The sequence below is a fragment of the Callithrix jacchus genome, chromosome 7 (assembly GCF_049354715.1).
Source record: "Callithrix jacchus isolate 240 chromosome 7, calJac240_pri, whole genome shotgun sequence".
Taxonomy (NCBI): domain Eukaryota; kingdom Metazoa; phylum Chordata; class Mammalia; order Primates; family Cebidae; genus Callithrix; species Callithrix jacchus.
Window position 1 is genome coordinate 4,857,613 of NC_133508.1, and position 27,220 is coordinate 4,884,832.

The window sequence follows — 27,220 nt, forward strand, 5'->3', positions numbered from 1 at the left end:
ATTCTAAGAACAACTGAATCTTTGAGGAAAAAGGCGAAACCTTTTTGTCTCTATAGTGATTAACTTTTCTTTCAATAGTAAGACCGTACTGAGATTAAAGTAGTGATAGAATTGGTATTCAACATTTTGAATTTGTGACATCTCCCAATATGCTTCTGTATTTGATCAGGTTAATTTGTGCTTACCGAAAGAACAATACAATGATTTTAAATTCAAGCAGTCAAGCAGAGTATTATCAAATTATGCATTCTGTCTCCTTTAAATCGGCTGTTGTCTGGCTACACATTCTCGGGCTTTACAGGGCTCCTGAAGATATTAATGACTAACTGAGGCAAGCACAGAATGAAACAACCTGGAGCCGTAGTATAGGGATTCAAAGAACCTTCTGCTCATTTTCACTGGAAATGTTGATAAGTTTCAGAAATTTTGTTAGGATAGTCTTCCAAACATGCCCCTATTTTTTTCATGAATCTGAGTGAACATAAAGACACTGTGCTATTACCTCCCTGAGAATTTTGCCAAATTCTTGAGAAAAACAATCATAATCCAGCATTAAAACATACACGAATGACTATGGTTTAATAATAATATATCGTTTCAAACAGCTGGAAGGAGGTCACTGAGTGTTCCTAACACAGATAAATGAAAAATGTTCTAGATGATGGATGTCCCTAATTATCCGGAACTGATCGCTACATATGATATGTATTGAAATTATGCACATTATGTACCCCATGAATATGTAAAGCCATGATTTGTCCATGTAAAAAATATATGAATAAAAGGACAATGAGAAAATCCAAAGGAGACAGTGTTACATCATTCCGTCGCCCTTTGTGGCTAGCTTTGGCTTTCCATTTCCCTAGTACCATGACTTATTTCCAGCATGTTAGACCAAGGTAATTAGAGGTTTTCAACTTAGTAACCATAAAGACCTTGACCATCATGTATAGAGTTATTTAGCATGAGATAAATGTGTGTGATGTCAATGGTCAGTCGGTCTGTTAGCAAGTTACATGTTTTAATATTCAAGTAGGCAACCGTCTTAACAGAATTGGCTTTTCATGGAACATGAAAGACAGAAAGTAAAGAATTATTGCATTTAACAGTTCTTTGGGTATGGTAAAAGTTTTAATGGCCAGAAAAGGATGTTACATTTCCTCAAACTTCTTGAAAAATTTGTTGCTGTAGATTTCATGGGAAAAGTTAAAATATGACTACATTATTCTTCATTGTAGGTTTAAGGGAAATAATTCTCAAAGCCTTACACGACATCTATACTACAGTTAATTCCGGTATTCATTTAGGAATTTCTAACCCGCTTACTTCGTCATGCTATTTATGTCTCTGATGTTTTAAATTGTTAAGCTACTTAGTGGTTAAAAGGATGCCTTTTAGTTATATTATAAACTGGAAAACTGTGGACTTTGCCCTCCTGAGATCCCTAACAAGTATATTTCGAACGGAAAAAAACATTCAGTATCTTCAGAATCACAATACAGGTTTTGACTTGAGAGTATTGGGGTCAGCACAACATATCATCACGTACCCCTCCCAACCCAGGAGACCTCATCTCAGCTTAATTCACGAATGGTTGATCTGTCTAATCCACGCTGAAGCAGGAGGAAAAGGTTCATTGCAGGTAAGGCTTGTATGGGTGACAATCAGTAACTTTCTGCTTTGTATCAGTTCAGTGTTCATTTTCCAGTTCTTTCTGCTCACAATTTCCATAGAATGCAACCTAGTTCTCACTTTTGAAGGAGCAAAACTAAGAGAAGAGCCGAAGCTGTTCTGAGTGTTAACCCTAATTGTGGAGAGTACCTGCTGAGTCTGCTGCAGGACTCTCAGCAACCCCCTTTGCAAAGGTCTGAAGATAAAGAGAGCTTGAAATCCCATCTCCCTTCCAAATCCTGGGGGTTAACACTGTTGTTATTTGCTCTTCATGCGAAGCCATCCCAGAAGAATGGGCAGGGCCAGTCAGTGGGATAAAGTCAGCAAATCGGAAGAACTGCCCGACTTTCCTCATTCTCACTGGGTGCGATAATAATGGAAGTTTGATTTCTGAACACGGAAGGCTTCCACCTCCATATATGCAACTATAATGATGGTAATACTCAGGTAACTCAGACATGGAACACGGACTGAGAGAGATTTGCACAGTTCACAAAGGAGAGTCAGTGTCACAACCAGAATTGAGGTGATTTTGGAAAAATATTTTTCCTGACTTCAGCCCTAAACACGAAACCTTGAACTGTTACAAGAGAATTAGCGAAGTATTAGATAATGAAATAATTTTTTTAAACTCTTGACATGGCATAAGTAGGATGGGTTAATTTATCTTAATGTGGTTTTTATTTTAAAAATAATGAGATAACTCAATGGAGTGATTAACATTCTAAAACAACAAAGGATCGTATTACTGCAAGGTCCTGACATACTGTAAAGTCTCAAAGGTAAAAACGCTTTGAGCCGACAGTGAAACTCCATCCTCTTGTACTTAGGTACGGCTCCACATAAGGTAGAGCATGTCTGGTGCCCTGCTGTTTGGAAATGACCCAAAAGCAGGAGAGGAAGATGAAGTTTCAGCAGGAGAGACTGAGGATCTCAGAGGATTTGCTCTGGGATGCGGAGACGCTTGCCTGTGAGTTACAATTTCCAAAGAAGGCTTCACTAGTCGTTTTGAACAACTGTGACTGTTTGGGTCTTTTGCCCTGAGCCGGTAATGGGAGGCTCTGCAGGTGTTGCAGTGTGTTGACTCTGGATGGCAACCCTGGAAAATTTCGGAAGCGGGGAAATGTTACGTGGAGTCTTGAAAGACATAACTCAGACGTGTGAAATACATTTTCTCTGACAAATCTTCCTCTCTCTCTTTTTCTCACGCTCTCTCCTTTTTTTTTCTCTCTCTCTCATCATCTACTTATTTCTTCCTTAGCAGAAATCATGCATTGCATAAAATAAAATTGACTAGTAAGTGTTTTATCTTTCAAATATGCTTTCCTTACTTATCATGTAGGAGGTACTACAACATAAGAAATATTACAGGCCGGGCGCGGTGGCTCACGCCTGTAATCCCAGCACTTTGGGAGGCCGAGGCGGGTGGATCACGAGGTCAAGAGATCGAGACCATCCTGGTCAACATGGTGAAACCTCGTCTCTACTAAAAATATAAAAAATTAGCTGGGCATGGTGGCGCGTGCCTGTAATCCCAGCTACTCAGGAGGCTGAGGCAGGAGAATTGCCTGAACCCAGGAGGCAGAGGTTGCGGTGAGCCGAGATCGCGTCATTGCACTCCAGCCTGGGTAACAAGAGCGAAACTCTGTCTCAAAAAAAAAGAAAAATGAAATATTACAAATGTTGATTTTCTAGCCAGTTGAAATTAAGATTTCTCCAAACAAAGTTATTTTAAAAATTTAAAGCTGATAGCACTTTCCTGTTACAAATGATTATTTAGAAACCAGCTACCTGCGGCCAGGTGGTTTTAAACTTTAATGCTGATGACATTAAGACTTGGTGCATCATCACATTTATAATGAAAATGACAGCTTGCAATTGTGAAAAGCTGGAAATAAACTTGGAACTAGGCTCCCATTAGAGATGCTGGTCTCTTGCTGCCTAAAGTGTCATTGGGGAGTGGGGAAGGAGGAAAAGTTCTTTGGCACAGTAAAACTTACCATATGGGCCCTCACCTAAGCGAAAGCTCCACTGTTATATAAGATGAGAACCTGGCCTTGGAGCTGAAGGAGCTGCTGAAATCTGATCAGCCAAAGGCCAATCTGCAGGAGGCTGTCATCGCCTCCCACAACTTAAAAGGGAGCCACTTTCAGCTTCAGGATTTTCTAGAAAAGACTACTGGCTATTGCTGATACTGAAGCATTGCAGCAGGTCTCATCTTTTTTATTAATTCGTATTGTTTGTGATCTTTCACTTGTTTCGTCTTGTCTTGCCCAATCCTTGATTTCTCTGTTCACCTCTGCATTGTATATTCTGTGCACCCAAAGCCTGGAGAGTTTCATCTGGGAAGATAAGATCTGCGAGTACTTTTATTCTGGCTGTCTTTTCCCATATCACTCATCCTCTTCCCTGCTGCTGCAGTCTTACAAAACCTAGGCCACGCCCTTATTTTTGCCACGGATTCACAGAAATGTTTTGCTTTGAAGTGTGCACCTGCTGGTGATGCATTTGTGAATCACTTTGTAAAATGTGTGTGTGATTTAGCAATATAAAGATAATACCTTCCTTGAGGCTAATGAGTCAGTATTTCACAGAGGAGCCATCTCTCAAAAGAGAGGACAGCAAATCTCCATCCCATAATGATCACATCCTTGCAACATCATTTCTTATTTTAGGTGGATTTATTTTTAGAGGATTTATTTTATTATGTAGTATTTGAGGTTACAAGAATCAGGTTTGTCTGCATTCAGAAAAGTTGTTCTGAAATTCTGTGAATATTACTTGCAATATGATCTTTTAAAATCTAAATTATAAATTATTTTTACAAATAAAATATTTTCTCTTCCTTTTGTAGTGTCAACTTTAGCTTTGGAGTAAACTTATGCCAGATCCTTAAAACAACATTACTTTGGGTATTAGAATTTCCAAATGCACAGAAAGAAAACATTGCTAGAAAGTTCAAAACCAGCTAAGGCTTATTTTTACTGTTTTAAATGGTTAATGCACATGAGGTGGCTGTGGAATAACAGAATGACTTAGCTTGGAATTCTTCCATGTTCTGTGTGAGAGTTAAACAAGACAGTGGTTGTGGACTGCCCAGCACAGGGCCTGGAGTATTGGATGCTTAACATTGCTAACTGTGTCTGAACCTGAATTGTTCAAGGCCCCAGATACTGTGAACATATAGCTGAGATTATTACCATAAAATAAATCTAAAATAGGACAATAGAACAAAGATAAAAAGTATAATATCTGTTTAATAATTAGTTGCTGTCAATATTCTTTCTTTTGATGGTAATATTCTGCCAGCTCACCTAGAAAACAGAGAAGCTACAGTGATACAGATGGGCAAATGTGCATCTTGAAAAGGAGAAAAGAGGAAGAGGAGAAAGAGGAGGCAGGAGAGGGGAAGAAAAAGAAGAATATTTAACTGTATTATGCTAACCACTTGACGTGGGAAGCATTATAGTGCAGCAGTTAAAAAAATTGGGAGACTGCCTGGGTTCAAATCTTGTTCTAATATATAAGAGCTGTGTGACCTCATGCATATGATTTAATCCCTCCGAGCCACCATTTCCCCTTCATTGAAATGGATATGTAATCTTACCTACCTCCTAGGATTGTTGCAAGAATTAAATGCGATAGTAAGTCTAATGCATTTAAATAGTTCTTGTCTTTTTGTAAGTAATAAAGCTTAGCTATCATTATACATTGCCTCCAGTGCTTATGAGAACCTTTTAAAGTAGGAACGTTTTTCTCACTTTTCCAAAGATAAGCACATTTCTTAACGGTGAAGTGGAGAAAATAGAGGGGGACTCCAAATTCATAGAAAGAAGTTGAACTCTTACCTTATACCATATATAAAAATTAGGTGGACTAAAGACCTACCCATAAGAACTAAAGCTATAAAAATCCTAGAAGAAAACAGGGGAAAGCTTCATACCATTGGATTTGGTAATGATATCCTGAATATGCACTAAAAGTATAGGCAACAAAAGTGAAAGTAGATATACTACATAAAACTCAAGCACTTCTGTGCCTCGACAGAAATAATTAACAGCAGCCGGGCATGGTGACTCATGCCTATAATCACAGCACTTTGGGATACCGAGGTCGGTGAATCACTTGAGGTCAGGAGTTTGAGACCACCTTGGTCAACATGGTAAAACCCCATCTCTACTAAAAATGCAAAAATTAGCAGCATGGTGGCAGGCACCTGTAATCTCAGCTACTCAGGAGGCTGAGGCTGAAGAATCACTTGAATCCACGAGGCAGAGGTTACGGTAAGTGGAGATTGTGTCACTGCAACCCAGCCTGTGTGACAGAGCAAGACTCCATGTCAAAATAATAATAATAATAATAATAATAATAATTAACAACCTACAGAATGAAAGAAAATATTTGTAAATGATATATTTGCTAACAGATTAATATCTAAAATATAAATAACATCTAAAACTCACCACCAACAACAAAACAACCCTATTGAAAAATGGGCAAAGGGCCTGAATTAAAATTTCTCTGAAGTAATACAAATTTCTAACATACACAAATGACGTGAATATATGATCAACATCACTGATCATTAGAGAAACACAAAAAGAACAATGCGCTATCACCTTGCACTCATTAGGATGGCTGCTAAACAAAAGAAACAAACAAAAAACATGTTTAAAAACCCAGAAAATAATAAGTGATGGCAAGAATGTAAACAAATTGGAACGCTGTGTAATGTTGGTGGAAATGTATAGTGGTGCAACCACTATAGAAAACAGAATGAAGTTCTTTAAACAGTTAAAAGTAGAATTATGCACACATGATACAGCAATTCACTTCTGGGTGTATGATCAGAATAGTTGAATGTGGAACTTCAAAGAAATATTTGCACACCTACGTTCCTAATAGCATTCTTTATGATAGTCAAGAGATGGAAGCAACCCAAATGCCAATGGACAAATGTATAAATAGATTAAATGTGGTATGTAGATTCAATGTGATATTAGCATTAAACAGAAAAATCCTGTCACGTACTACAACGTAAGTGAACCTTGAGAATAATAGGCTAAGTGAAATAAACCAGTCATAAAGCAACAATACTGAATGATCCCACTTACACGTGTTACCCAAAGTGGTCAAACTCATAGAAACAGAAAAAATGCTGATTGCCTGGGACTGAGGGAAGGAAAGGTTTGTCCAACGGGTGCAGAATTTTGGTTTCACCAGGTGAGAAACTTTTGGAGATCTGTTCCATAATAATGTGAATATCGCTTACACTACTGAACTACACATTTAAAAATGATTAAGAGACTAAATTTTATGTAATGTGTTTTTCAGCACAGTTTAAAGTAGTAAGTAAATAAATAAAAATGTATATAAATGTAAATATGGAGTAACGAAGAAAAACACAGTGGAAAAAGGGTTCAGTGCAGCAATGGATTGTTGAAAGAAAGCCTACAAAGCAAAATATTTTCAAAATTAATATTCAAAAAACTATTTATACTTTAGTTTCATCCCACTGGGCATTTATCAAACAATTCTACCTGCATAGCAAAAGGCTCAGCATGTAATGCGTATTTAATATTTGTTGAATAATTGAATCTTTAATACGTGTATTTTTAAATGATATTTTCCAGTGATAACAAATTGAAATGAAACTTTCTTCATTAAAGACATCTACTGTGTTAGCATCTCCCCTAAGCCCCAGAGAGGTTGTTAGCTTTTTCCATGATACTTTTTAGAAATAATCTGATCAGTACTCTTTGGGAGAAAGCGATTACATATACAATAAATTAATTCAAGTGGGGGAGAAAATGTTTGTATTCTTCAGAAAATGAAATTGCCTGGTTCTCTCAGTGTGGCTCTGAAAAAGGTGTTTTTCTCATCTTGGGGTGAGAGAGACAAAGAAGTAGAAAGAAACATCAAAGATGAGAAGAAAGAGTGAAGAAAAGGACGAAAGGAAAAAGATATGCGTGGATAAAGAAAGTAATATTCAAAGAGGAGAAAAATGAACGAACTTAAGAAAAAAGAATCTAGGAGTTGGAGATCAAGTAGGAAGAATTATGCTATTTAGAGGGAAACAGCACTGGACTGAACTAGAAACAGAAAACTACCATGTTTGGCAGGACCGAGGTGCTGCTACAAATAGCAATACAGAATTATTCAGGAGGGATTAGGATCGTATTGGCTAGGAACCTTCACACGTGGAGAGGTGAAGGAACTTGAGCTAGATTTACAGAAGTGATACAAGCAATGGCAGTTAGCAAATATGGCAGATGGAATTAGATGTGGTAGAGAGGTTATGCGGAGCACAGGCCTCCTGTGTGACCCCAGCGAGAACTTCCTCTTTACCTTGAGAGAAGCAGGCACTTTAGACTACGTTTTGTTGAGCTCCACATAGTACTGTCACTCGTCCTCATATTTCTCTTCAATTCATTGTGTCACCCACTATATATTCATTCGTGTGATGTGTAGGATTTAAGGAGTGTGCCTTGACATAACCTTTACTTGTGATTTCTACTAATCCCTTCTCATTTTTATAAGCCATACTCAAATAACATATAGCCACTCTTCAAAACTATGAATTCCATGATCGTTTCAATCCCAGGCTATTTCCTATACCACATTTACCGCATATTGGATAATCTATTAGCAGCCTATAGTCTCCTCATGAATTATATAAATGAGCGTTTATCTATTCTTGGTGCCTTAATTTCCTATAATGTAAAATGTGGATACAGGTAGAATTCCAATATATAGGATTCTATAGAGATGAATGACAGTGTTACTGGTTGCAAAGTGCCTAGAATAGTGTCTGCTGCATAATAAGGGTGTGTGTGTTAACCTTTTTAAAAATTATTGTATTTTATGTTAAAAATGAGTAAAATATGAACAGGCTAAAATGTCTCATAGCAGACACTTTATGTTCGAGACTTGATAACTTGTAAATATCAGTGAATAGTGGTTAACTTATTATAAACACAGTTATAAATGTTTGACCCTTTTTCTTTCTACATGGTTTAATGTTTGATTTGGGGTTGATGAAATGGATAAATTCATCCTAATAAGAATTTTGAGGAGTAGAATGGAGTTTAAACTCCATGTTATGAATCAAATATTGCCTTGAGGCAGAGATTTTTATTTCTTATTCACTATTTAATTATCTTGGGTGGTCCCATTATTTCTTAAAAACTTAATAACCTTTTAATGATCATAGAACAACGTTATGTTTTTAAAATGTCATATGAATTCTGGAGAGAAAAGAAACACTGAACAACTAGTATCTGCTGACATACAGGAAATAAATCGAAGATAACCAGATTCGATTACCTAGTCACCGAGCGCATTTACAAAGCTGGAATGTGGTGAAAACTCTACTGTTACTATCTGTACTATGTGAAAAACTAAATGAGATATCTTGAACAGAATTATTGCCTTGTCTGATGGGCTGCAAGTCCCTGAGAACAGGATCCAGAGTTTAAAGAGTGTTACTGTAGTTACTGAAAGATGAAAGTACGGATTTTCCTAGCAGCAAAACTGTTATCTTCAGCATTACTGTTTTCCTCTAGTAGCCATTGCCAAGTGTTAACAGCACTTTCTATCTCTAAGATATTTTTAAAGGACTCAATAAAGTCAGGGTGTCCAAAATCATACGTTGATGCTCACTCTTAATTACTCGAGGAACAAAAATAGTTGTTCCTTAAATGAAAAAAAAAATAGTTGAATTAGGGTATAATTTCAACAACCAGAGCAAAAGGGTGACAAGGTATGTTTTTACTCCTTTATAAGGTCCTTTCTGTGACACTCCAACTCCATTTGTACCAACAGGAGCAACTTTCTTTTTTTCCCCATGTCATGAAACATTTAGCTTTCCAGGGTTATTAATCACAGGCCTGAGTTTGAAAATGCAGTGCTTAGAATGCTGTAAACAGTCATTAATTCTTAAAAAAAAAAACACTTTATGCAGTCAACAAACATGAAAAAATGCTCATCGTCACTGGTCATTAGAGAAATGCGAATCAAAACCACATTGAGATACCGTCTCATGCCAGTTAGAATGGCGATCATTAAAAAATCTGGAGACAACAGATGCTGGAGAGGATGTGGAGAAATAGGAACACTTTTACACTGCTGGTGGGAGTGTAAATTAGCTCAACCATTGTGGAAGACAGTGTGGCGATTCCTTGAGGACCTAGAAATAGAAATTCCATTTGACCCAGCAATCCCATTACTGGGTATATATCCAAAGGATTATAAATTGTTCTATTACAAAGACACATACACACGTATGTTCATTGCAGCACTGTTTACAATAGCAAGGACTTGGAACCAACCCAAATGCCCATCAATGGTAGACTGGACCAAAAAAATGTGGCACATATACACCATGGAATACTATGCAGCCATAAAAAAGGATGAGTTCATGTCCTTCGCAGGGACATGGATGAGACTGGAAACCATCATTCTCAGAAAACTGACACAAGAACAGAAAACTTAAACATGACATGTTGTCACTCATAAGTGGATGTTGAACAATGAGAACACATGGACACAGGGAGAAGGACATCACACACTGGGGCCTTTTGGGGGTGGGGGGACTAGGGGAGGGAGAGCAGAGGGTGGGGTTATTGGGGAGGGATAATGTTAGGAGAAATACCTAATGTAGATGATGGGGGGGATGGATGCAGCAAACCACCATGGCAAGTGTCTACCTGTGTAACAATCCTGCACAATCTTTGCATGTACTGCAGAACTTAAAGTATAATAATAATAATAATAAAACCTTCAGGAGGTTATGCATTTTGTAATCATCTTATCCCAATTATTCAGTTTCTGGAATTATCATATGCTTGCCATTTTCAGAGGACCTATGTCTATTGATGCTTTCTCTAGGTATAAAAGCTGCTAATAGTTTTGATACAGTCAAACACGAAATGGTTGAAAGAACCTAGTCTTCTGCCCTCACCTAGCCGTCTTTCACTCTTTTGCATTTTTGCTGAGAGGTTCGTTTTTCTAGGAAGCTTCTCTGATGCTGGGGTTATCTCTTCCGGCTGGGTGCTCGCTCCGTCCTCTGCGTGTTGAGCGTGATAGCACCCACATGTAAAGTATCATTGCTTTTGTAACTGTATGTTTCCAAAATGACACTGTAAGTAAGATCTAAGGATGTAAGCTACTTTATTCTTACCACTTCTACAAGTACTAGCAAGATGCTCATAGTAGCAAATATATTTTTGTTATTGAATAATGCATGCTATATGACTCTGAAATTCTGAGTATAATTCAGTCTCTTTCAGGAATTGTGTGACCTACAGAACATTCATTAAGCTTTCTAGTTATCAGTATCTTTTTTGCTAAAAATAATAATGCTAACATTTTGGAAGCAATTTTTGTAAACCAAGTGCTGTGGTGAGCAATGAATTCACTCATTCTTATAAAAATCCAACAAAATAGATACTCTTGTTATTCCTAATTTAGAGTTGAAAGAATTAAGGCCTGGAAGGTTGAAACAACCTGCATACTGACAAAGTTAGTAAGTGGTAAGATTGGGAATTTGAATCTAGAAATTGAGACTCAAGAGCTCAGGCTCTTAGCCATTTCACTATCTGGCCTCCCTAGACACTTACATCATTTTTAGTTCTGTTTCAAAATTAGCAAAGCACAGTGACTGACACCTGTAATTCCATACATTGGGAGGCTGAGGTGAAGGGTGACTTGATCCCAAGAAGTCGAGGCTGCAGTGAGCTGTGTTTGCACCAATGCACTTCAGCCTGGGTGACAGAGTGAAACCTTGTCTCATTAAAAAAAATATATATATTGTTGAATAATAGTAAAAATGTTAAAGCAAAGACTTTTTCACTGATTGAATCAAACTATAAAACCTAGTTCAAGTTTTCATTTCTTCTACAGCTATTAGCTCAAAAGCTTGCTGATTTTTAACATTGTCATTTGCAAAATAGTCATAATAATGTTTACCTTGCAGTGTTTATCTGTAATTAAACACAGTAATGCCCAGCATATAGCAGCATTTAATAAACAACATAATTATCTTAGTATTGGAAAAATAAAAAATAATTGGTATGCTCATGTAATTTCATTCAAATAAAAGAATGCATAGTTTTAGAATATATATTTCTGAAGTACCATATAATAGAAAGGATAGAAAATGTTGTGTGTGTGTGTGTGTGTGTGTGTGTGTGTGTGTGTGTGTGTGTGTTTGTTTTGCTTTGTTTTTGTTATTTTTTGTTTTGAGACAGAGTCCTGCTCTGTCACCCAGGCTGAAGTGCAGTGGTTCGATCTTGGCACACAGCAACCTCCACCTCCCCAGTTCAAGTGATTCTCCTGCCTTGGCCTCCCAGTAGCTGGGATTACAGGCACACACCACCATGCCTGGCTAATTACTTTTTGTGTGTGTATTTTTAGTAGAGACGGGGTTTCACCATGTTAGCCAGGTCTCAAACTCCTGACAGGTGATCTGCCTGCCTTGGCCTCCCAAAGTGTTGGGATTACAGGCACGAGCCACGATGCCCAGCCAGGAAATGCTGATTTTTTTTGTAGCCAGGATTATTCAAATTAAGGTTTTGCAGAGGCTGGGGTATTCGGGAAATTACAAGTTTTCCAGGTGCTTTGGGGTAACACCTCATCCCAAACCAATAGCAACTTATTGGTTTTAACACAGACACTGCTGGCAGCAAGAAAAAGAAAACAAGTCCTGTTTTATTGAATTAGGCAGACCATAATAGCCCCAGTTTTTATATAAGGAACCAGTGGCCCACATATCTACTGCCAAACGGTAGCTTCAGGATGGAAAATGGATCTGTCCGAATCAAAGGCTCTGTACTCTTTATCGTTGCCTTTTTTTTGCTGTTTGAAAACATGTCCTTTAACAACATATATGTTCTTCTACCATGCCCACATAGCTTGACTTAACTTCTTTTCAGGGGACTCAACTCCAAGGAAGCCCATTCATACACCCAGCACGTTACTGATGATGTACATCATGGGTCCTGATCCCCAGGCCACTGACTGGTACCCGTCAGCAACCAGGCCACAGCAGCAGGAGGTGAGTAGTGGGTGAGCTAGCAAAGCTCCATCTGTACTTACAGCTGCTCCCCATCACCTGCATCACCACCTGATCTCTGCCTCCTGTCAGATCAGCAGCAGCGTTCTATTCTTAAAGGAGCGCAAACCCTATTATGAACTGCGCATGGCAGGGATCTAGAGCGCATACTCCTTGTAAGAATCTAATGCCTGACGATCTATCACTGTCTCTCATCACCCCCAGATGGGACCATCCAGTTGCAGGAAAACAAGCTCAGGACTCCCTCTGATGCTACAACATGGTGAGTTGTATTACACCGTATTTTACATTATGGTGTCACTGTTTCATTATATATTCCTAAAAATAATAGAAATAAAGTGCACAATAAAGATAACACGCTTGAATTATCCTGAAATCATCCACTTTACTCCCCAACCCGTGGAACAATTGTCTTCCATGAAACGGATCTCTGGTGTTGAAAAGGTTATGGAGCACTGATGTACATACACAGTAGATAGTGCTGCATGAACCTCACACTCTCTGGAATGAAGCATATCAAGGGAAATCACTTTGTTTCCCTTAAGTTCCAAAAATAAAGATTTACTAGTATTTTAATGTTATAGCATTAGAGTTTAGCTATTCTATTATTTGTTTTTTCTAAATTACTGGACTCGAATAAACTTTGTTTCCAAATGTGGTAATCTAAGCGGGTCCCGAGGCAGAATCTTCTTAGAGAGAGAGGGGGAAAAAGAACGGCTTGTTAAGTGGGCATTCAGCCAATCTTAAGGAATGAACACAACATTTTTAGAGTCTTCAGAATATTAAAAACAGTTCATGAGTAAAAGAAAATAGGAAATAAGGACCGGAGGTTGGGAAGCCTGGAGTCAGTTCAGACTGTCTGAATCACTTATGTTATGGTGGTGATTTGAGCTGACAAAATGTTATTGGAGGGATCACTCTCCTCAGCACTGTTTGCTTTGGGAAGTCAGGCAGAGATTTATTATGGCTGAAAGCCTTTACAGCTGTCGGATGTAGGGCTGGGTTAAGAGAGTTGAAAATATCAGCTGAAATTAATAGCATGAGTTGTGATTTTGAATATTTGCAACAGTTGCAATGGAAAGGGGAAAAAGCCAGAGACCTCAGTTTTGTTCTACATCTATGATTACACAGAGTTTAAAAAAAAAAAAAAAGTCTCACTATATAAGGTAAGAGAAAGGGCAATCTAGTACCCACTGCATAAAATGCAGATATCTGAAAGGCTGATGTAAAAGATTGTCAATTAGTGGATCGTGGTTAGATGTAAGTAAGGATGTTAGATTGAATACGTAGTAAGAGAAAGAAAACCCTGAAGTGACATCTTTCCAGAGAATATGCATCTTGTAAGGTAACAGTCACTATAATTCACAGATATCTATAAAGATACCAAGCTAAATGTATTTGGAAGATGAGATGGTTATAAACCTAAATGCAGAGATGCATACATAGATTGCACAGATAGTAATTTTAAACTATTAATCATTATTTTTCATATTTGTATCTCTGCATATTAATTGCTATAATTATGTGTATCCATCTTTGAAATGTAAGCTCAATCAAATCCTAAGGGAAAAACTTCAAGTTTTGCTTCCAGTTCTGAGTCTGTAAACATAATGCGGAAGTGTACATATTTTAAAGAGTTAAACGGATTTCTGCAATGTAGAACTACTGATAGTTAACATGCATTATGAAACCTTAAGCACAGAAATATTTTACACAGTGGTTTCTAAACTTACCTGGCTATAGAATTTCCTTCTCTGGAATAATCGTATGGGTCAGTTCCCTCTGATCACACTTTGGGAATTTTTTTCTCTGAATGTATGTGTTGAGAAGTTCTGTCATAACTTGTCTTAGATAATTATGCTTATCAGGAATGTAACTCAGAATATTGGTACTTAAGCATAATAGGGATTCAATGTATTGTTGAATGAATTACATGTAATAAACAGTATGCCTATCCTCCTGTCATCTTAAGAGATATGCAGCCCATTGTCATTTAAAAGACATATTTGTCCAAATTTAAGCAAATGCCCATACATCTTGTAGGCTCTGGTATCTCAGTTTTAATATTTACCCAGACCACTGTATTGTTGCTATATCCTGAATGTTAGCTAAGTAGATACTATGAAAATGTACCAAAAATTAGTGTTTGGTGTGTGTGGGGGGGGGCAGAGGAGGGGTTTGTGGAATATGCCTATTTCTACTGGATCAACATCTGACTTCATCACGTTAGTTGTATTTCTCTCAAAATAGTATAGTCATGGGGTGAGGAAGTATTTTCCTCTCTGTTATGCCTAACTCTCCTGATTACCTTTTTTACCCCCATCCTTTGATTACCTTTGATGGTTTTGATTCTGTTCAGAAATTGGTTAATATTGTAGTGGCATAAAGTGCAGATGAAAATTCCACTGAAAGAGGCTGAATCCCTACTGTAAGTCATTATTTATAAATAATATATATATATTTGAGACAGGGTCTCGCTCTGTCACCCTGGCTGGGGTGCAGTGGTGCCATCACAGCTTACTGAAGTATCAACCTCCCAGGCTCAGGTGGCCCTCCTGCCTTAGCCTCCCGAGTATCTGGGACCACAGGCACACATCACCCCATCCAACTAATTCTTTCTATTTTTTTTTTTTTTTTTTCTGTAGAGACAGGGTCTCACTATATTGCCCAAGCTGGTCTTGAACTTCTGAGCTCAAGTGATTCTCCCACTTCAGATTCCCAAAGTGCTGGGATTACAGGTGTGAGCCACTGCACCCAGCCAAATAATACCGTTTAGTCATGAAAGTCCTTCATGTCACTCCGCCCCGATGCTTCAGGTCCCTTGTGGCTTCCGGTTGAACTTAGGAGGAGACCACAGATTCCCTGTTCTGTCTCACCTCCAGTCTCATCTCAACACCTCCCACACCCTTTACATTTATCCTTCTCTTGGTTTCTTGAACACTCCATGCCAGTTGCCCATGCTGCTACCACGATCACAATGCCCACAGTCACCCCAAACAACCCCCACACTCTGGCCTAGAGCAGTTCTCTGTTCTTTGTTCTTTCCTCTCAGAAAATCACACTGCTTATCATCAGAGCCCTTGCCTCACGTCCTAATTATACATTCCTTAGCGGATGACTTGACCAGTTCCCAGCTAGACTCTAGACTCAGCTTCCTGAGAACAGAAGCCATATCTGCCTAGCTTTCCCTATAGTTTCTCTAGAAAGCAACATACCCTAGAATGTGGCAACAATGTGAGTTGTACCCATGGTTTTCTTTAGCCTGACATGGTTTCTGCTTTTCCTCTTGATGTACTGTTGGAAACATAACAGCAAGTGGTATGTGGAAAGACAGGGACTGAAAGATAAAAGTAGAACAAGATTCCACCTGGGGCCCAGGAACAAGTTCTTGAGTCTAACAAAACTTTATGTAGCATGGTGTTACAGGCTGAATTGTGTACTCTCAAAATTCATATGTTGAAGTTCTAACCTCCAGTAGCTCATAGTGTGACTGTATCTGGAGAAAAGACATTAAATGTGATAATTATGGTAAAATGAGGTCCTTAGTATGGGACCAAATCCATTATGGCTGGTGTCATTATTTGCAGACATCAGGATACATACACACATGCACACTCATATACAAACAGAAGGAGACTGATATGAAGACACAGGGAAAAGTTGACCATCTACAAGTCAAAGGAGAGAGGCTTCAGAATAAACGACCCTGCCAACAGCTTGGTCTTGGGCTTCGAGCTCCAGAACCATGAGAAAAAACTTTGGATTTTTTTTAAACACCTAGTATGTGGAATTTTGTTATGGCAGCTCTAGCAAATCAAAACATAGCGTGGCCTTCCTTAGCAGGATGCTGCAATCTAAGTTTTGTCTGCCCCTACCTAAGGAAAGCACATCTCTATAATCCATGCCCCAGACATGAATATTTTCTCCACTCCACTCTGTCCTAAAGCAATGGGAATAGATAATTCAATGCAGGATCATTTGCTTACTTCTGAGGCGGAATATTTGGTTCTAAAGAGAGGTGCATTCCCAACTAAGAGCTGTTACCTGAAAATATGCCGTAAGGAAATCCGAGGCATAAAACATCAAGTACTTCAAAAATGCCATAGGACTAAGGCACCTGCAGTTCATTAGAATTTAGACTATATGTATTGGGAATCTATTGGGTGGAAAGTAATGTAATAGGTGCTGTGTAGAATATAAAGGTAAATATGCCATTGTCCCAGCCTGCACAGAGTCCCACTTCATTTTAACTGGGACCAGAAAAGTGCATCAGTGTCACCTCAGAACATTTGGAGGCCATTTCATTCAAGGAGGGCAAACTCATTCTGACTAACATAGATTTTATTTCCATATTGGCCTCGCAAAATGACTCTGTTTAATATATTCTTAAACATGAGCTTGCATAGAAAACATTCTTTTTTTTTTTTTTTCATCTCAAATAGGTAGACTACTCATATGGTTTGGTTCTGTGTCCCCACCCAAATCTCATGTTCGGTTGTAATACTCAGTGTTGCAGGTGAGGCCTGGTGGGAGGTGATTAGGTCACGGGGCAGTTTCTAGTAGGTAAACGTCAATCCTCTCGTTGCTGTTCTCCTGATATAGAGTGAGTTCTCACGAGATCTGGTTGTTTAAAAATGTGTGTCACCACCCCACTAGCTCTCTTCCTCCAGCTCCCGCATGTAAGATGCGCCTGCTTCCCTTTTGCCTTCCACCATGATTGTAAGTTTCCAGAGGCCTCCCCAGCCATGCTTCCTGTGCAGCTTGTGGAACTGTGAGACAATCAAACCTTTTTTCTTTATGAATTACCCAGTCTCAAGCATTGCTTTATAGCAGTGCAAGAACAGACTACTACAACTGTCTTATTTTAAATATGGGAGTAAAACATATACTCAATTTTTATAGAATGTTACTTTTAAAAGTTGAAGGGCTTTGGAGAGGAGATTGTTAACTTTAAAATAAATTTAACTCTTAAAATATATTGAGCTATTCAGATGTCCTTATAAATATTCTCATTTACTCCTCCCACCATTCCGAAGAGTTTAGTTCTATTGATTCCTGCTGTGCAGATGGTGAGAGAAATTTGGGTTACTGGTCAAAGATTACACATCTAGCAAGTAGTAGAGACAGACATCAGACCTAGTTAATAAGAAGATCTCTTAGTCACCATGCTATTCTGCTGCATTTATTTTTATAACATATAACTGAAATCAGTCTTTCCCTAAATTTGGGTGTCTAGGAAACCAATGGACCCTTACCATAAAGGATTCAGTGTAAATATATTGATTTACTATTTGGCACATAGTAAAGGTGGAAACAGAACTACTTAGAGATAAAGCAAAGTAAAATATGCAATTTAGATAGATTTCCTAATCTAATTACCACTGCAATATTAATAACCATGTCACAGGGAAAATTTCCTATCAACACAGCTTCATGTTTAAGTTCCATATCAACACTTAGGGAAAAGATATCCCTCAAAGTTGATAGAGTGAAAAAAGGCAGAAAATGAGAAAAAGAAAAAGAAAGCTGATAGAGCAGATGCTTTAAGGAAACTCTCTGCACTTTAAATTATAGCCAGGCTACGTTCTTTTCTGTACATGCTCATGGTTCACGGATAATTGGCAAGCCTTCAATCTCAGTCATATTCAGAACACACGAAAAACACAACCAAGTCCTGTTTCCATTATGTAAGTTCCGTAAAAACAAAAGATTGAGGAGAATGTACAAGTCATATCTACAGTCCTAGTGCAAAGATGAGTAAAAACAGTTTTCAGTTCTAGTGGGACATGGACACCTCTATTAAGATACTAGAAAGGTATTTTCCTTTAACTGGACTTTGCTTCTCCTAGAAAAATGTGTGTTGAATATGCTTTTTTTTCATTCTATAGGTGTTGACTTAAAACTGAAATAATAATAATCTAATGCATGTCTCCTAATTAATTAGATAGGAAAACTGATTTCCTGTAATATTTGAGAAATTAAATGCTAGGTCTGGATGGAATTTCAAGTCAATGGATATCCACATTGCAAAATGTGAAGTGAGAATTAGTAATGAGCTAGCTTACTAGATCAGTTTTGGCAGCAATATGAGAATGATGATGGTAATAATCTAGTATAATTTAAGTCCTTTTATAAAAATCAAACAGATCATTCCAATTTACTTTGTCTTGTGTGTGTTCTTAGATAATTCGGGGAAGGCACTTTTCAAAGTGCTGGACACATAGTGAGGTCTCAATCAAAGTGAAGCACTGCTATTTTCTTTTCATGGAGGAAGAATTCTTATAAAAAATAATTTTAATGCTATTATTCCTGCTGGGATACTGACGCGACAGTATTATGCTGGGGAATATTACATGTATGTTCTCATGGGCTTTCATAATCCTGAATGACTGACATTGTATATGTATGTCCCAGATTGCAAAGACACACTTGGGCTCTGGAGATTCGGTGTTAATATTAGATATTATGAGGATAAAGTAAACATTCCAACAAGTCGTCTTATCTTTGTTCAGTCACCGGGATGCCTGCAGAAGAAAATAAATGTGTTGCCTCCATGGCTAAACACAACATGTTCAATGAGAAAAATTTAAAATTTGTTACAATGTGTGATATTTTCAGTTCAAAATCTGTCAGTATCAGGTAAAATACAAACACACACACACACACACACACACAAATAAAACTTTACTTTGCGGGGTGGTGCAGTGGTTCAAGCCTGTAACCCTGACATTTTGTGAGGGCAAGGCAGGAGGATCACTTGAAGCTAAGAGTTCTAGACCAGCCTGGTCAATATAGGGAAACCCTGTCTAAAAAAAAAAAATGTTGAGCCTGACATAGCGGGGTGTGCCTTTAGTCCCAGGCACTTGCTCCTGAGAAACTAAGGCTGGAGGAGAGGATTGCTTGAGTCCACGTGTTTGAGGCTGCAGTGAGCTATGATTGTGCCACTGCCCTCTGTCCTATGCAACAGAGCAAGACTCTGTCTCAAAACTAAAACCAAAAAACATTGCAAATCTATTTTTCAGTTCATTTTTTAATTGCATTTTAGGTTTTGGGGTACATGTGAAGAACATGCAAGATAGTTGCATAGGTACACATGTGGCAGTGTGATTTGCTGCCTTCCTCCCCTTCACCTATATATGGCATTTCTTCCCTTGCTATCTCTCCCCAATTCCCCACCCTCTGCTGTCCCTCCCCTATTCCCCACAACCGACCCCACTGTGTAGTGCTTTCAGTCATTTTTAAAATAATTTGTTGGAGCCAAAATCTGTTTTGTTTCATGTATTTGGGCATAGTTTTCATATGAGGAGTCTTCAGTTACTATTTTAAATGTATTCCTACCATATCTGTAAGACAATGATAAATGATAGTGTATACAAATAGAAACTATAAGTACAAAAACAATTCTGTACTCCTTCTGAGTGTCAAATTTGCTTGCAAAACAAAAATGTAGACAAGAGACACAGAGGGAACATAATTGTGTTAAACTTGAAGTTTCTTAGAGTTAGGAAATTTATACCCAGTGGAAATGCCCTTTGTAAAACTTGGAATCTTCAGAAGTTGATTTTCTCAGCCAAATTTTATGCTTGAATAAAACTATTCCTGTCACAATACTGAGACTTAGAGCATAGTGATGAACGCAAAAAGGATGGAGACAGAATCCGAAGCATCCAGGAAGGACAAAGAGCATGAGTGGAATTTTGAAGAGTGTCTTAAAGAAGAGAAACATATGGAGAAGCAATAGGCTGGTGTCTGCCCACTGAAATAGAAATAGTAAAGACAATAGAGATAAGTGGGTGAGGATTCTATGGTTAAAGCTCAGTTACAGACAGAGACATTGAGGAATATGTATATTAGAACTGAAACCACCATGCAAGTGCTAAATGAAGCTTTAGAGCCAAAATACAATGACACTTGATATATAGAACATAACTCAAAATAAATCTTAGCCACATAGAATCGTTTCTTTTCATTGTTCTTTACCAATAATGACTCAGAATTAATGCTTTATCTGAACGTAGATTAACTATACAAGGTAGCTGTATAGTTAATGTTTGGAAAATGATCACAAGAGTGTCTGTTGCACTCCTGCCATTTGGTAGCGCTTGCCAACGCCAGCTGAAAGCTTGAGCTTGACAGTGACTTTCTTTGGCTAGCAGATCAGTAGCAAACAGGGTGCAGGCAGAGAGTTCAAAAGCACTTGCACATCAAGGTTCACTTTCTTTCTGCTCTTACGAATCCTGTGACCTCTTGATGATGAGAGGCTCAGTCTTACCTGTTGCTCATTTGACAGACTGTCAATCACTAGGCATGCAAACAAGATCATCCTAGGTCATACAGCGACCAGAGTACCTCGGTGCTAAGTGCAGACGCATGTGTGAGCTGAGCCAAGATAAGCTGAGAGGACTAAGCCACAAGAACCACCCAGATCACCAGCAGAATCATGACCTACATAATTGGTTAGTGTTTTAAGCCACTAAGTTTTAGGGTTAGAAATTATACAGCAAAATCGAGCTGATTCAAAATGTGACGCCTAGGAATAAAAGGTTTCATAACAAAAATCTAAAGTAGGTGGCATTGTCGTGGGACCAGGTAGTATATGGAGGCTTGAAAAGCCATGAAGAAAACAGCATAGACTGAAAAGCAGTGAGGGGTCTGCTCAAGCAGACTTAGTAAATGGAGGAGTGAGTGCATCATGTACCGAAAAGCCAAGTAGCAAAACTCTTTTCTGCAGTAGCTTAAAAACTGGAAAGTATATCTAAAGCACACATCACACTACAGACAATAAATTAGAGGAAAAAGGATACAGGCTATAGAGGGCTGGTTGGTATGTCCCCAGAATTCAGAGGGACAGGTGCCTGTCAGTAAAGCATGCCATCCAGGTTAATACCAAATCAAGGGTGCAGCCCTAAGACCCCTAGTTAACACTGCAGGAAGATTTTAAAGGATGCCCAGTAGAGTTTCTACGCTATTAAAAAATTATATATATATATATAAAATTATATATGTAACTATGTACATATTATATATAGTGTATAATATATACTGTATATTATATACCTAAAATATACTATTATATATTTATATATATGTATTATATGTAATATTATAGCTTACATATACACATTTAGTATATTATATAATTATATATACTTTTTTTGAGACAGAGTCTCACTCTGTTGCCCAGTCTGGAGTGCAGTAGCATGATCTCAGCTCACTGCAATCTCTGCCTCCTGGGGCTCAAGCTATTCTCCTGCCTCAGCCTCCTTAGTAGCTGGGACTCCGGGCACGTGCCACCACAGCTGGCTAACTTTTGTATTTTTAGTTGAGAAAGGGTTTTGCCATGTTGGCCAGGCTAGTCTCGAACTCCTGACCTCAAGTGATCTGCCCACCTCAGCCTCTCAAATTGCTGGGATTACAGGCATGAGCCACCATGCTGACCAAGCTTTCTCTCTCTCTCTCCATATATATATATATGGCATATTACACAGCAAAAAGCTAACTAAGAGAGTCGCTCACTGGATATATAAAATTGTTCAAGTGAACTGCTGAATAAACTATATAGTTCAATTTAATTAGTCTGTAATTCAGTTTATCTCAGCTTTATGGATATCTAGTTTTTGTTGCGATTGTGAATGGAATTGCTTTATCATTTTTTTCAGATAGTTCATTGTCTGTGTATAAAAACACAACCAACTTTTGCATGTTGATTTTGTATCCTGCAATGTTACTGAATTTGTTGACTGGTTCTAACATGTGTTGTTGTTGAGTCTTTAGGTTTTCTACATATATGATCCTGTTTTCCACAAACAGAAATACTTCTTTTCAGATTTGGATGTCTTTTTTTTTTTTCTTATCTAATTGCTCTGGCTAAGACTATGACAACATAATTTTTGATAGTAGACTACAAATGATCGCCTTAGTCAAAATCTAATTGTTGTGAGAAAGCAAAATCTATTAAGTAATACCTTCTACAAAATACTCTTTAACAAAGTTTTGTTATGTTGAGGATAGTGAGGAAAGTAGTGTGATGTGTTTTATTTGGTGTTTCATAAGTTATTCATACAGGGGTCTCTGGATTCTAAAGCCCAATTAGTAGAAGTGAATCATATAGACAATGGCTTTGAAAAATGTGCAATGTATTGTTTATATGACAGATCATTGAAGACTGGATGTAAACTCATAGACATTTTCTTTGAGATTTAAATAATTAGGCCATGGTTTCTTAAGTATGAAACGAAAAGCAGAAAAGCCAAATAAATAAATAGATGAACTGAACTGAAGTAGTACCTTAAATGAAAAACTGTGTGTGTGTGTGTGTGTGTGTGTGTGTGTGTGTGTGTGTACACATACCCACCCACCAACTCAACAGAGTTTAAGCAACACTTAGAAAATGTAGTCCTTGTATGCTGAACGCTAATCCGGTGCCAGAGATGCAATAATGAATCGGACATATTTGAGGATCTCAGTCATATTCTGATGAATGCAGATGCATTCATGATGATGTGATGTGAACTACTTAGGTAGCCCTTTCTAATATTGTGTTCCTGTACAAGTTAGAGACGTTATTAGGAGCTCAGGAAATATTTGGTTATCTCACAGTATGCCTCTTTAGGCAAACTTTGATTTCCCAAATACCCTGAGAGACAGTCGAATATGTCTTGATTTCACAGAATTTCTATAATCCTTATCCACAGTCTACATTTTCCTTCAAAGATTAATATGGTTCGGGTGGGAATATTTTGATAAAGACAGATCTATCACAACCTATAAAAATATCTCAAATTATATCCAAATGTGGTGCCACAGTTACTGTGGGAAGCAACAGCTCCCTAAGAAAGCATGATCTTAGAACAACTTTTAAACAATTTGTTGCTTACTCAATTGCTTTATGAGGAACAACTTGAGATTTATCATGCTTAACTGGCCCTCAGGGAAACATTTACTATTTTCAACATGATACGTACAGGAAACCTCCCCACACACATCTCACTAAGACAAAATGTATCCTTTGAGACTGTAGATTTGGAGTCAACCATGATTGATGCGTTTTATGAAAATAGCCTATTATTTATAGATGACTGGATTTATTGCATGATACTCCAGCTTCCTCGATGTGACCTATCAGTCCAGAATGAGGCCACTTATTAATTATTAGCTCTGATGATAATAATCTATATGTATTTGCCATTTTATGGAATGCCACTGTTTCCACATAATGTCTATCGCTTCTTGTAATATTTAGGTATACTGTAAGGAATATAGATAATCTAAAAACAATTTATGCTCGGTTTTAGAGAATGTTTTGGAAATACAAACTGCAGTGCCAGGGGCCTCCTGTGTACCCAAGTCTTTCTCATTGTCTCATGTTAGGAGTGTTGGTTTCAGAACCAGACAGCTTAATTTCTATCCTGGTTCTGCCACTTGCATGCTGTGTTTCCTTGGGCAAATTACTGAGTCTCTCTTACCTCATTTTCCTCAACTATAAAATGCAGATATTTGTACCTAGTACATAGGATTTTGGTTACGGTTACAGGAATTAATACCTGTGAAGTATATAGAAAAGTGCTTGTCACGAGGTAAGCAATAAATAAATGTTAATTGATTATTTTTCAGTAAAGAATTATTCTTCCTTATTTATGTATATTATGCAAATAATTTCGGATTATTCCCATATCAGGGTAATTATTATCTTCATTTTACAAGTGAGGAAAATAAATTTATACAACTTACCATAAAAGGTAGCCTTCAGATCTAAATAAAAATATTCTAACTTCTTCTCAAGTGGTGGTTGGTTTCTTTTTATTGAGATCACAGGTGTTTTATTCCATTATTGTTGCTGTTATACTATGCCAAAAAAAAGAAAAGAGAGAGAAAAAGAAATGACTTAATGAGTATAAGTCTTAAATTGCTTTCTATACTTTTGTTTTCCGTTGTATTTTCCGTATTTTCTTGTTTTAATTCTCCTCTCTAGACAGTTTTCTTTGTGGCGTATGTCTTCCTTAGTTCCGTTTCCCCAGCACTGAGCAGAATACCTCATTATATATTGAGTGTTGAATAAATGCACTCATTCTAGGCTTTTGATTCTAAACTAATCACTTTGCCCTTCCTTTTGTGTAAAGGATTCTTTCTGTGTACCAGTGGCAAAACCCACATGTAGACCATATATTTAGTTCAATTGATTCCACATGCCATGAGTAATAAATTGAGCATCCATGAATGGGGGAAAGGAGGCTGATGAAAAAAATGCCATCAATAGAGAGAGTGGCTGATATTTGTTTCATTTCAATCCAGGCAGTATTTTATTCCTAGATAAAGTGATGCTCAGCTGTTCCTCACTGTCTTTTTAAAGCTTTTTTTTTTTTTTTAAATCTTTAAGGAACATCTGCATCACATTTTCAGATCTTTGAATGCAAGTTGAAGCATATGTTCATGAAGTTAAAGTATAATTAATATTTCAATAACTTAATATATGTTCATGAAAACTGCACTGAGCCATTTTTAAGAGAGAGCATATTCATATGAAACATTTCTCACCTATAAGTTCTAGTCATTCTTTTTATTTTATATCATTTTCATGGTTTTTCAAATAGGAAAAAGGCTATGATGGAGATGTGAACTCTTGGTGAATTCAAATAAGAATAAATAAATGTTTAATGAGTCATTCTTAACGCATCTTATGTCACGATGTTCCTTTCAAGGGCCGGTATGTAATTTTATAGCATAGACTAAGGTTCTTGGACATTTTATTGTATTTGAAAACTGGGGGGATTAGTAACACTTGTAAGGTGGTTTTACTGCATGTTACAAAACAAAGCTCTTTATTTGTCTTTAAAGGTGAAAAAGGAAAGAAGGGGAACAGAAAGGTATGAACATGCTATTGTGCAGGAGACAGGGCGCAAAGGATCACTTTACATTCCTCTTGTCTGAAATTATCTATTTCCATTCTGTAGCATCTTTGGCATTCCCCTGGTTATGTGGCTACACATAGGCTGGCTTTGTTTCTCCATCCCAAACTCTGATCGTGTTACCTTTAAAATTTGGCGTATTGCAACAGAAGGGTCAACAGTGCCACCTTCCTTATGGTTTGTATGACTTCATTAGTGAAACAGAACTGTGGGAACCAATTTTCTCAGCAACCCTGAAGTCATTTTGGGCAAGGAGGAGACTTTCATGTCTATCACAGAGTTTGATCATTTAAACAACATTATAACTTAGAATACTTTTGGTGGGCGCTATTAATAGCCTATTGTTAAGGTATTTAGAACATTGAGAAGGACTCAATTTTATAATGTACATCTTATTTTATACACAAAACATTCAGTATTTCTAATTTAAGTTGAAAAATTATATGATTCGATTTTTAAATAGTCCTCTAACCCTTATATCCTCATGAGATGATAATATTGAAAAAATTACAAGGAAATTTCTGTTATCTGTAGATAAAAGTAAACAGAGAAGTTAGATAAAATGGAAACCTTTTATAGAAAAAAATTTTGAAATATAGAAAATATTTTACCTCTAAAATCCTATAGTTTTATGTTCTACAGTTTGAAGATGGGGTTGTCACCAAAAAAAAAAAAAAGTCATCCAAAGAAAATTAATCTAACTGAACTCCCCATTTTAAGAATATTTTTAAAAATTGACAAGACTAGTCACTCTTTTTAAACTTTATACTCTGTATATAAAACACATAATTGTCTTCAAATCTGAGAGTGTAAGAACCACAGTCTGATCCCTGGGAAGTCAGTGGTATCAAAATCCAGAAATCAATCTTTTTTTTTATTGCTTGTATCCAGAAATGAAGTACTGAATCCTTAATATTTCAGTTTTAACAGAACATCATATCCTCCATGCAGCAGGCACCCCCTCTTCTTCTATGGAAAGAGTTGCAGGAAAAAGAGCTCAGTTCTCTGCCAGATGGCGGGAACCCAGAAATAAGAAATTGGAGCCGAGAGGACAGATGAGGTCAGCTGGGCCACCTCCCCTACCAGAGCAGAGAGCCCCATCTATCTGGCGTTCAGTGGGGATGGTTACCTTGCCTGTGGACTCTGTGGCTTTTTAGAATTCCACAGACACAGACACCACTGATTTTGCTTTTGCTTTTCTTCACGTTGCAAGGCTGCATCTTGTAACTCCATCGTGTTTCCTCTATTACTTCTGCCAATCCTATTCAATTCAGCTTTCCATCCCTCTGTTCTAGTCATGGTCCTACATGCTGTTTGATCAATAAGAGAGTTTTATTAAACCATGACAAGGAATTTAGAGATCATTGTGGCAAAACAGAATTTAATATAAATGAGATTGTGATTTTTTATTCTGGCTAATTGAGTCATAGAGTGCCTGTCGTCATATAAACTCGGCCACAGGATATTACATGTATGGATTGAGGCAAGCCTTTAGTCCGGGGTATGTGCATTCCCAAGGGCTGCTGTAAGAAAACACTACAATCAACAGAAATTTATAATTTCTCAGTGC

At 37.5% G+C, this 27,220-nt stretch overlaps 1 long non-coding RNA gene across 7 annotated transcripts in view; it reads left to right on the forward strand.

The window, feature by feature from the left end:
• LOC103794084 (uncharacterized) overlaps positions 1-27,220 on the forward strand; it is a 1,005,042-nt gene that overhangs the window by 647,750 nt on the left and 330,072 nt on the right. For all 7 annotated transcript variants that reach the window (XR_013520405.1, XR_013520406.1, XR_013520407.1 and 4 more), the window contains 2 exons: positions 12,606-12,727; positions 12,950-13,007. This is a non-coding gene — a long non-coding RNA (uncharacterized LOC103794084). The remainder of the gene's footprint in view (positions 1-12,605; positions 12,728-12,949; positions 13,008-27,220) is intronic.